This window comes from Chrysochloris asiatica, unplaced genomic scaffold (genome assembly GCF_000296735.1).
Source record: "Chrysochloris asiatica unplaced genomic scaffold, ChrAsi1.0 scaffold00215, whole genome shotgun sequence".
Lineage (NCBI taxonomy): Eukaryota > Metazoa > Chordata > Mammalia > Afrosoricida > Chrysochloridae > Chrysochloris > Chrysochloris asiatica.
In genome coordinates, this window is record NW_006408733.1 from 509,076 (window position 1) to 520,804 (window position 11,729).

Below are 11,729 nucleotides of genomic sequence, written 5' to 3' on the forward strand. Positions count from 1 at the left end.
TCTTTACATGGATTATCCAAATTAATTTTCACAAAAGCTCCAGGTTTTTTGTTGTTGTTAAGTGCCATTGAGTCAGTTCCGACCCATAGCGACCCTGTATAGGGTTTCCAAGGAGCAGCTGGTGAGTTTGAACCACTGACCTTAAGGTTCAAACTGACTTTGCAATTCAGCATATTAGCTCACAGCGCCATACCAAGACTCCAGGTTTTTTTTATAGGTGCTATTAAAAAACAATTTCAGTCAACTTTGACTCTTGGCAACCCCATGTGCATCAGAGTAGATCTGTACTCCATAGAGTTTTCAACGGCTGATTTTTTCAAAGGTCACCAAACTTCTTTTCTTCTGAGGTATCTCTGGGTGGACTTGGACTGCTAACTTTTTGGTTAACAGTTGAGTGCATTACCCATTTACATCACCCATGGAGTCTTACTTAGTACTGTCCCCATTTTATAAGGTGGAAACTGAGATTTGGAGAAATTAAGTCAGGCCATCAAGGGGCTTAGATGAGGTTGGCTTATAATAAGGAGACAAGTTTTGGCTCTCTCCCCACCCCAGCTATTTACACCCACCTGATTTGAAGGGTGCAGGGGCTCATGGCCAGCATGATCGAACTGCACTGTCCCTTCCCCCAACCCCAACTAATCTTAGGAACAGGGAGGGCTTAGTTCCTGGGATTCAAGGGGTAGATGGCAGGGCAAATTAAGCATTTCTAGCAGATGAGGAAACTGAGGCCATAATAGTAGAAACATACTCGAGGTCTCACTAATCAATAGTGGAGTTTCCTGGCTCGCTAGCCCATGACCACATAGCCCCTGAGCTGGGACTCTAAATGCCACTCTCAACTGATAAAATAACCCAGTGAGATTGGAGAGCAAGAAGGTCACCTTAAGAAACCTGTGGTGCAGTGAAGTATTTAACCTTTCGTAACTATTCCTTTGTGACTTTTTCCTGATGGGTCTGGCTAAGAGAAGGTTTGGGAAGATGCTGATGGATTATAGATTCAGTTGTGAGGGATTGCTACCAGGACAAATTGTGATTGGTCATTTTTGTCATCCTGTTGTGTATAAAACAAGCCATCTCAGAAGCAGATGGGGAAATCTCACTTCTATCAAAAAAAAAGCAAGGAATGAAGTGCATCCTTTGGACCCAAGATCTGTGCATATTGAAGCTCCTTAACCTAGGGACAGAAAGTTGTGATACCAGAGGAGTAGCAGAGGAGCAGTAGTAGCAGAACCAAGAGTCAGAACATCAGACAGAACAGAGGGCTTCCTAGCCCATGGAACAAATAAAGTTAAGTGCCTTTGGGTACTTGTGGAGTGGTGTGCCTCAAGGAACTTAGTTGGGGAGTTAGGTTTGCTGACCCTTGGAGCTAGAGCTGAGCGCCTTGGTCTGATATTATGTATTGGAGTGGTGTGCCCTTCGGGCATTTATTAACAGTGCTGAAAGAGCTTTGTAACATTGCCTGAGCAGAACAGAGGCCAGGTCAAGGGGCTGAGACCCAGAGAGTGGCTTACCTGTGGGCACAGCAGAGAAGAGGCTATTGTGACCTGAACTGTATCCTGAACATATCTATTCCCTGTATTGAAACCTGTTAACTTTCCTAACAAATCAAATCTTATAACTGTGAGTATGGGGCCTGAGTTCTGTGTGGCCATTGCAATGAATTATGGAACTCAGCTGAGTAAAGAGTGCTGTGGGCGGGATGGTTGGGGTCTTTTTATTTAATTTTGATTTTTACAAAACCTAATTTAAAATGAAGCCCTGGTGTGGTGCTGTAGGCATATGCGTCAGACTGCAAAGTCATTTGAACTGCAAGGTTGGTGGTTTAAGCTCACCAGCTTCTCCTTGGAAACCCTGTACAGGTCGCTATGGGTCAGAATTGACTCGATGGCACTTAACAAGAAAAAATTTAAAATAGAATTAAGAATTAAAAAAAAAAGGTTAAAATATATGCACGACAAATTAATTTAAACAGTCCAAAATAGCAAATGGTGAAAACTAAGTCTTCATACCAGCCAGTCCCACCGTTCTTCTCCCTGAAGACAATCACTGTTGTTTGTTTCTTGTGCATCCTTCCAGAGATAATTTATGATCACATGTGCATATTTGGAATTATTAAAATGGGACTCTTTACCTAAATTTCATCTGCAGTTCACAGAGCAGAGAAATAGAATACTAAATGGCAAGTTCCTTGCATTTCAAAGTACTATGCAGGACCCTGCAAAAGAGATTGTTTGATACCTGTAGCCACTGAGACACCTTCGAAATTGAAGTTAAAGGGGATAGAGATTGTTAGACAGCGGAGGCTTTTTTGGTTGAGTTGTTAGTGTGCTGAGCAGTGAGGGGTGGCTTTCTGTTATGCTAAGTCTGACGTGAGGGCTTCAAGAAGATCAGTTGGAAAGCTTAGATGTGTCCTCTGGAATTCGATGGGCTGGTGTCTAATATGCCTGAAAAGTCTGAAAGTGAGATGCAGTGATTAGGGAGTGAGGAGAGAGGGGAGAGAGTGGAAAAGAGGGTAAAGAGTGATGCATTTGGACCCAACTGTGCCTCTACCAAGAGCATGACCACTGCTGCATAAGGATTTCTTCTAGAACTGATACAGGCCACAAGAGGTAGAGCACAGGCTTGAGAAGACTTCACAAAAGGGAAACACACAGAACATGAAGATATCAGTGTCCCATATGATAGCTCTCCAAATGGCACCCACTGTAAAAGAAGCTTTTAATAAATAGCTAGATATGGTGGCATGTTCTACAGGGTGAGTCAACCTCACTTCCCAGTTCTTCCAGTACTTACTCAATGAGTCAGTGGACAAAGAGGCCACAGTAGAAGAAATGGAGACTATACATGTGTTCACAATCTGGTCTTCTCCAAGGCTGGTCTGCTTACCTATCATCACCATTGCAAAGTTCTTAAAGTGCCAGCAACAGACACAATGCTGAGCTTCTGATATAGCCCCCATTCCTTGGGATATTTGATTCCTTTCAACCTGGGTCCAAATGATTTGTTCTTCCTAAAATAGACAAGTATCCTAGATATGGGTTTGCCTTCTCTGACCTTTTGCTTTTGCCAGCACCGCTATTCATGGACTTACAGAACGCTCTATTCACCATTATGGTATTGATTCAGCATGGCTTCTGACCTAGGAACTCATTTCACTACAAAAGAGAAAAAGAAACATAGCAACAGGCTCATGCCCATTGAATCTATTGGTTTTAGCATGTGCTCCATTGCCCAGAAGTAGATGGTCTGATCTGAGGCTGAGCCATATGAAATTGCAAACATTCAGTTGTTTTGAATTAGAAAATTAGCAATTTCAATGATTTAGCATAATAAAGCTACAGAATGACCTACTGAAGATTCTCATATGATGCCAGCTGGGAGACAACATCCTACAAGATTGAGTATAGGATGTATAGGATGTAGCACATGCTTTGAACGTTGTTGTTGTTAAGGACAAATGTCTCAGTTCTGACTTCATAGTGATCTTATGTACAGCAGAACGAAACACTGCCATGTCCTGTGCCATCCTTACAATGGTAGTTATATTTGAAATAGAATACAAAAATGAAATGAAACACAGAAAGATCGACATCCCCTTAGGCATTAGTGAGGTGAAACGGACTGGTATTGGCCATATTTGAATCAGAAAATAATATGGTTTACTATACCAGGAACAACAAGTGAAAGCAGAATGGCACTGTTAAATCGAACATTTCAAGATCTGCCTTGAAGTACAGTGCTGTCTGTGATACAGTGCTGTCTGTGATGCTATCAGTATATCTACAAGGAAGGCCAGTTAATGGCACTATTATTCAAATGTATGCACCAATCATTAAATCCAGTGATGATAAAATTGAAGAATTCTACCAACTTCTTCAGTCTGAAATTGATCAAACATGCAATCATGAAGCATTGATAATTATGGGTGACTGGAATGTAAAAGTTAGAAAAATAAGAGAAAGTTGGAAAAAATATGATAGAAACCATGCTGGAGATTGTATGATAGAATTTTGCAAGATCACATGGACCTCACCAGATGGAATACACAGAAATCAAATTGACTACATCTGTGGAAAAAGACGGCAGAAAAGCTCCATATCATTAGCCAAAATAAGGCTAGGGGCACACTGGGGAACAGACCATGAATTGCTTATATGCAAGTTCAGGCTGAAGCTGAAGAAAATTAAAACACACCCATAAGCGCCAAAATATGATCTTGAACATATCCCACCTGAATTTAGAGATCATCTCAAGACCAGATTTGAAGCATTAGACACTAATGACTGAAAACCATATTGTGAGATGACATCAAGAACACTATACAGGAAGAAAGTAGAAGATTATTAAAGATATAGGAAATAAAGAAAAGAGCAAAATGGATGTTAGAAGAGACTCTGAAACCTTCTCTTGAGCATAAAGAATACAGTTCCTGGAAGAAATGAGGAAGTAAAAGAGTTGAACAGATAATTTCAAAGGGCACCTTGAGAAAGTAAAGTATTATAATAAAATGTGTAAAGACTTAGAGTTAGAAAACAAAAAAGGAAGAACAAGTTAAACATTTCTCAAGCTGAATGAACTGAAGAAAAAATTAAAGCCTTGGGTCACTATGAGTTGAAACTGACTGGATTAACAACAACAACAACAACAATGGGCAAAATATTGAATGACACTGGGAATATCAAGAGAAGATGGAAGGAATACAGAGACACTATGCCAAAAAGAGTTGGTTGATTTCAACAGGCACCATATGATCAAGAACTGATGGTATTGAAGGAAGAAGGCATTGGTGAAAAATTTAACTCCAGGAATTGGTGGGATACAAATAGAAATCTTTCAACAAACATCAACAGGGAGCTGCTAGAAATTCAAGCTGGATTCACACGAGGATGTGGAATGAGGGATATCTATGCTGACGTCAGATCTTGGCTGAAAGCAGTGAATACCCGAAAGATGTTTACTTGTGCTTTATTGACTATGCAAAGGCATTGGACTGTGTGAAATCAAACAAACTGTGGATAACATTGTGAAGAATGGGTATTTCAGAACACTTAATTGTGCTCATGAGGAAACTGTACATAGAGCAAGAGGCAGTTATTTGAACAGACCAAGGGGTTGCTGAATGGTTAAAAATCAGGAAAGGTGTGCATCAGGGTAGTATCCTTTCATTATATTTATTCAATTTGTAAATTTGTATGCTGAGCAAATAATTGGAGAAACTGGATTACATGAAGAAGAATGTGGTATTAGATGGCAGAAGATTCGTTAACAACCTCGGATATGCACACAACACAACCTTGTTTGCTGAAAGTGAAGAGGACTTGAAATATGAAGATCAAAGACTGTATCTTTCATTATGGATTTCACCTCAATGTGAAGAAAACAAAAATCCTTACAACTGGACCAGTAAATAAAATCATGATAAATGGAAAAAGATTGAAATTGTCAAAGACTTCAGTTTGCTTGGATTCATAATCAGCACTCATGAAAGCAACAGTCAAGAAATAAAGAGACATATTGCATTAGGCAAATCTGCTGCAGTAATCCTCTTTAAAGTGTTCAAGAACAAATATGTCAGCTTAAGGACAAGGATGGACCTAGTCGTAGTATCCAAGCCACGGTGTTTTCAAGCATCTAATATGCATGTGAAAGACAATGAATAAAGAAGTTCATAGAACAATGGATGCATTTGAATTATGGTGGTTGTGAAGTATACTGAAAGTATCATGGACTGCCAGAAGAACAAACCAATCTGCCTTGGAAGAAGTACAGTCAGAATGTTCCTTAGAAGCAAGAATAGTGAGACTTTGTCTATTGGACTTCTGATATATTATCAGGAGGGATCAATTCCTGGAGAAGGATGTCATGCTTGGAAAAGGGAGGGGTGAGAGAAAAAGAGGAAGACCCCCAGCAAAATGGTTTGACACAGTAGCCGCAACAATGGGCTCAAACATAACAATTGTGAGGATGACACAGGACTGGGTAGTGTTTCCTTCTGTTGTGTGTAGGGTCTCTATGACTCTGAACCAACTCAATGGCACCTAACTACAACATGCATTGAATAGCATCCATGCATGGTTCTATTCTCCTACAGTCAGAAAAACAGGTTTAGAAATCAAGAGAGTGAATGTTGGCCTTCACTCACAAATCTAATAATCCACTCAGGTCATTTTTGGCTTCCTAGTCCTGCAATTAAGGAGCTCTGGTAGCGTAGTGGTTACAAATCAGGCTGTGAACCACAAGGTCAGCAGTTCAAAACTACCAGCTGTTCCACAGGAGAAAGATGATGCTTTCTGCTCACATAAAGATTTACAGCCTCGGAAACCCCATCGGGTTGCGATGAGTCAGAACCGACTCCACAGCACTTAACAACAACAACAACAGTCCTGCAATTACAGTCCTGGTGTGGCACAGTGGGCTAATGCGTCAGACTGCAAAGTCAATTGAACTGCAAGGTCAGTGGTTCAAGCGAATCAGCTGCTCCTTGGAAACCCTATGCAAGGTTTCTATGGGTCCGAATTGAGAATCAATGGCACTTAACAACAAATCCTGCAATTTAGGGCTCAGTTAGTTTGGAGTGTTTTTGATTTCTAAAAGAGGAATGCCTCTACCAGGAAGCACAACAATGATACAATAGAATTGCAAATTGAGACTGTCATCTGGCCACTTTGGGCTCCTTATGACAGTGAACTAACAAACAAAGAAAGGATTTACTGTATTGATTGGGATGATTGATCCTGATTATTATCAAATTCATTGGTTTGCTTATGCTAGTTTGAGTTGCCTTTCTGTTCTTTGCAAAAAGATAGTGAAGAGTTCAGTAGCTTCTGAGCTGCAAATTAGTTTCTCTTCTACCTCTTTGTTGTTGTTATGTGCCGCATATTTGGGCCACAGAGTAGCATGTATGTTTTTTTTCTATAGGTGGAAGCTTCTCTTTGGACCCAGTTCTTTACTGCTCTTGGAAATATAGTCCTGTCTGGGATCAATCAGGATGAGAGTGTTACTAGAAGAAAGCAGTGGGGAATAGAAGCAAACTTTTGGTTCAAATTTTGGTCATTTAAAACATAAAATATAAATTTTATTTTTATTTATTTATTTAAGCAATTTCCCATTTACTCTCCCAAAATACTCCCCAGGGCCTCTGTATGTTTCTTTAGTACAAGATTTGCAATGGTTTTAGGTATGAGTCAGAACTCGAAAAGAAATTGCTCTTTTCCCCCCTTACTTGTTTAATGTCCGGTGATGCCTATTTAATGGGTCAGAAATGAGATCCCAGGTGTCTATGTCAGGGCTCGGAGAAGCTTATCTGGTGGTGCAAATTTCACTCAGAATAAATGTGCTGCGTGGTGATGGGGATGAATAAACTCGTTAGGAGAGCTAACAGGTTTCCTCATTGTCACCTAACAGCATTCACTGTGTGTGTGCTTAGAATAATGTCTTTTCTGCAAGCCAAATGGGAAAACGCTCTAATGTATTTCCCTGAATTTGGCCTGCCACTATTGTAAATTACCTTGCTTAATGGACTTTGGGATTCTGTTATCTATTTGGAAACTTCTGAGCTCCAGGAGAACCAAATCAAGTGTCTTAGTCCCCAGGAAGGGAAGGCAGGCTTAGAAGATTTACAACTCTGCGAACATCATTATTGATGTCTGTTGTGTTTTGCAAACAACTTTCCTGTGGAATAAGTGCTTATGATGAGGCCACAGGCACTTTCGTGTGTTTGTGTGTGTGTGTATGATAAGTCGCCCTGAAATAATGACTTCCAGGGCTCATAAATCCCCTCCGGAAATCAACATGCCAGTAAGGGATTTGGCAATTATTTCAACCCCACCCCCACCCCAGTCACTCATGGGAGTCCTGCCAAGGCCCTCAGAAACCTTCAGGTCATTTACTGAGAGCAGCTGAAATATCATAATCGTAACGGCAAGAGCAGCTCCCATTCGTAGACCACTTTCCAGCTTCCGGAGGTGTTCACCCACAGAACTTGTCTCACCTCATGAAACATGAGGGTATCACTGTCCTTGTTCCATAGCTGTGCATACTGATGTCCAGAGGCGGGGAGTAGTGAGGGGCAGAAGCAGAGTGGAGCCCAGGCCTCCTGACTCATGTCTAGTGACCTAGCTCTCTACCATGCTCTCCTTGTGTGGGAGGACATGCAGCAGGAGCCGAGGCTCAGACCCGAGTTGGGGGAGACTAAAAGGCTAAAACTGATCATGAGATTATAGTTCCTATTTAAAGCAGCCTAGATAAGATATTTTAATATCTGAAGATGAGATTGCCTTTACAGCCCAAAGTAAGCCCACAGCAGACAGGCCTAGAAGCGAATACTAGCACCTTGAAGAACATACTCCTCAGTACAACCAGCCATAGGAGACCCAAGGGGTGACATTTGCTCCAAACACAGGTCAGAAGGCAGGAAGAGGCAGGAAAGAAGGCCAAATGGAAACAGGGAACCCAGGGAGGAAGTGGGAAGAGTGCCGTTAAATTGAGGGGATTGCAATCAATGGTACAGACAAAATGTGTATAAATTGCTGAATTGAAAACTAACTTATTTTGTAAACTTTCACCCAAATCACAACACAAGAAAACAAACTAACCAAAAGTGCGCTTACATGTGTTGGGAAAGGAGATCTAGAGGTGTGTGCTGGAAGGCTGAGGGGAGAGACAAAGTAAACATAAAGCTCCTAGCGATACCACCCAGCCTCCACACCCTCAAGGTGAGGGGGCCCCACAGAAATAAAGGGATCTTGGGATAGGAGGTGGTATCTGAGCTCAGTGTTGAAGGATGCGGGGCCAGGAGGGCTGTGGGGCACAGTGTAGAGCACAGGGTGATGGAGACCAGTCTCAGCAGACCTGCCTGTCTCCCTACAACCAGGATCTGTCACGTATCCTTGGGTCATTATTCCTGTGCATCATCTGTAAGCCTGTATCCAGGGATTCAAGGGAGAGGGGAGACAACATTTTGTGGGGCTTCCTCCTCCCATAAGCCTGGGTTAGTTTGCCACCTTGGTATATATATACATAAAGGGTCTTCGAAAAGTTTGTGGAGAAAAGGAATTAAAAGACAAAAAATTAAAAAATAAAAAAGTGGAAACTTCATTTCTCAACATAAGCTCCATCAACTTCAAAATAGTTTTGCAAGCTATGGTACCAGCTATTTAGTCCATCCCTAAAGAAGTGATGATCCTGGTAATTTAACCATGTCCAAGAAGTCTTTTTTGCGTTATTAACTGAAGAAATATGTGTGTCCTTAAAGATTTTTTAAAGGTTAGGAAACAAAAAGAAGTCAAAAGGAGCTAAATTAGGACTGCAAGTAGATGCTTAACGAGTTCCTGTTGAAACTGGCAAAATTGCCTCGGTTTGAGGAGAGAAATGAGCAGGAGAATGTCCTGGTGGAGCACTGTCTGTTGAAACTTTCCCTGGCATTTTTCTACTAAAGCTTTGGCTCACTTTCACAAAACACTGTCATAATAAGCAGATGCTATTGTCTTTGGTCCTCCAGACAGTTAACAAACAAAATGCCTTGCGCATACAAAAAACACCCAAAAAACTTGCCGTCATAACCTTTGCTCTTGACCAATTTGCTTTTGCTCTGACTGGACCACGTTCACCATTTGGTAGTCATTGCTTTGTTTGTGCTTATCTTCAGGATTGAAAAGCCATGTCTCCTCTCCTGTTGCAAATGTTTCTGACTCTTGATCCCACTTGTTTAAAATTTCCATTGCCTTTGTGTGAAACTAATCTGGGCACAACAATGTTCGAACCCATTGAGCAGAAAGTTAGCTCAACTTTAATTTTTCAGGTAGAATTGTGTGAGCGGAACCAGCCAAGATGTCTATGGTATTGACTGTTTTTATCCCCTGCTGTTAATCATTCCTCTTCAATTAGGACATGAACAAGATTGTTTCCTTACAAACTTATGTGTTGGTCTACTGCTGTGGGTTTCATCTTCAACAACATCTTGTCCCTTCTTAAATTGAGTTATATTTATATTTATAAATATTGATTTCTTTGAGGCATTGTCCTCATAAACTTTTCATAAAGCATCCATGCTTTCACCATTCTTCACCTTAAATTTTATGTGTGTACTTGCTTCAATGTTAGCAGAATTTGTGCTGCTTTGGTAGGGGTTCGTTTCAAATTGGTGTTTTATGCTTCTTGGTGCCTTTAACTAGATCCTCTTCAGATGTGTTATAATAAGTTATTGTTGTTGTTAGGTGCCGTCAAGTCAGTTCTGACTCATAGTGTCCCTATGCACAACTGCCCAATCCTGTGCATCCTCAAAAAATTTACTACACTTGCATCCATTGCTGCTGCCATGATACCAGTCCATCTCATTGGGTATCTTCCTCTTTTTTCCTGACCCTCCAATTTACCAAGCATAATGTCCTTTCCAGGGACTGGTCAATACAGTTAACATGTCCAAAGTATGAGAGATGAAGTCTCACCATCCTTGCTTCTAAAGAGCATTCTGGCTGTACTTTTTTCAACTCAGATTTGTTTGTTCTTCTAGCAGTCCATGGTACTTTTTTTTTTTTTGTGTGTGTGTTTAATATCTTTAATTATGTAAAGATTTGTTCATTCACATCTCCTAGAGAACATTTCACCTACTGCTCTGCTTGGCAGCCAGTCTCTTATTTCTCTCTTCAGCAATGGTAAGGTGCATACCTTTTCCTCGGGGAAGAGAAATCCATGGTTTTTTGCACTTGCCAATAACGAAAATGTTGGAAAGTCGGGTGGCAAAGCTGTTGCCATTGGCATCTTTCACATGAACCACATCAAAAGAGCCAGGATGTCTTTCTCTGTTAGTGATCACACCAATTCTTCCCAAGTTGGCACCTCCAGTCACCATACACAGGTTACCAGTATCAAACTTGATGAAATCAGTAATCTTTCCAGTCTCCAAATCAATCTGAATGGTATCATTCACCTTGATGAGGGGATCAGGGTAGCGTATGGTACGAGCATCATGGGTCACCAGATGGGGGATTCCTTTCGTGCCCACAAAGATCTTTCTTACTTTGCACAACTTGTACTTCGCCTCCTCAGGTGTAATACGATGAACAGCAAATCGACCCTTGGTGTCATAGACCAGACGGAAATGTTCTCCGGTTTTGTCAATGCTGATAACATCCATAAAACCAGCAGGATATGTTATATCAGTTCGGACTTTGCCATCAATCTTAATGAACCGCTGCATACAGATCTTTTTAACTTCATCTCCTGTCAGGGCATACTTAAGTCTGTTCCTTAAGAAAGTGATCAGTGGGAGGCATTCTCTCAGTTTGTGGGGGCCAGTGGATGGGCATGGAGCAAACACACCAGTCAGTTTGTCCAGCATCCAATGCTTGGGGGCAGCCACACGCTTAAGATGTTTCTTGGGACCACGAGCCATGGTGGCGCTGAGCAAGAAAGAGTCCATGGTACTTTCAGTATTCTTCTCCAACACCATAACTCAAATGCAACAGTTCTTCTACTGTCTTCCTTATTCATTGTCCAACTTTCACATGCTTATGAGGCAGTTGAAAATACCATGGCTTGGGTCGGGTGCACCTGAGTTCCCAAACTGGTATGTTTGCTCTTGAACACTTTAAAAAGGTCTTGTGCAGTAGATTTGGCTAATGTAATATTTTGCTTGATTTCTTTTTTCTTTTCTGTTACTAGTATTCTTTCTATTTTGAACAATTTTTATTGTGAATTTGGTGAATGTTTACAGACAAGATCATCAG

General features: G+C 41.1%; 1 pseudogene; it reads right to left on the bottom strand.

Annotated features, from left to right (window-relative positions):
* Window positions 1–10,603: 10,603 nt before the first annotated feature.
* Window positions 10,604–11,395, bottom strand: LOC102828988 (annotated as a pseudogene).
* Between the last annotated feature and the right edge of the window lie 334 nt (window positions 11,396–11,729).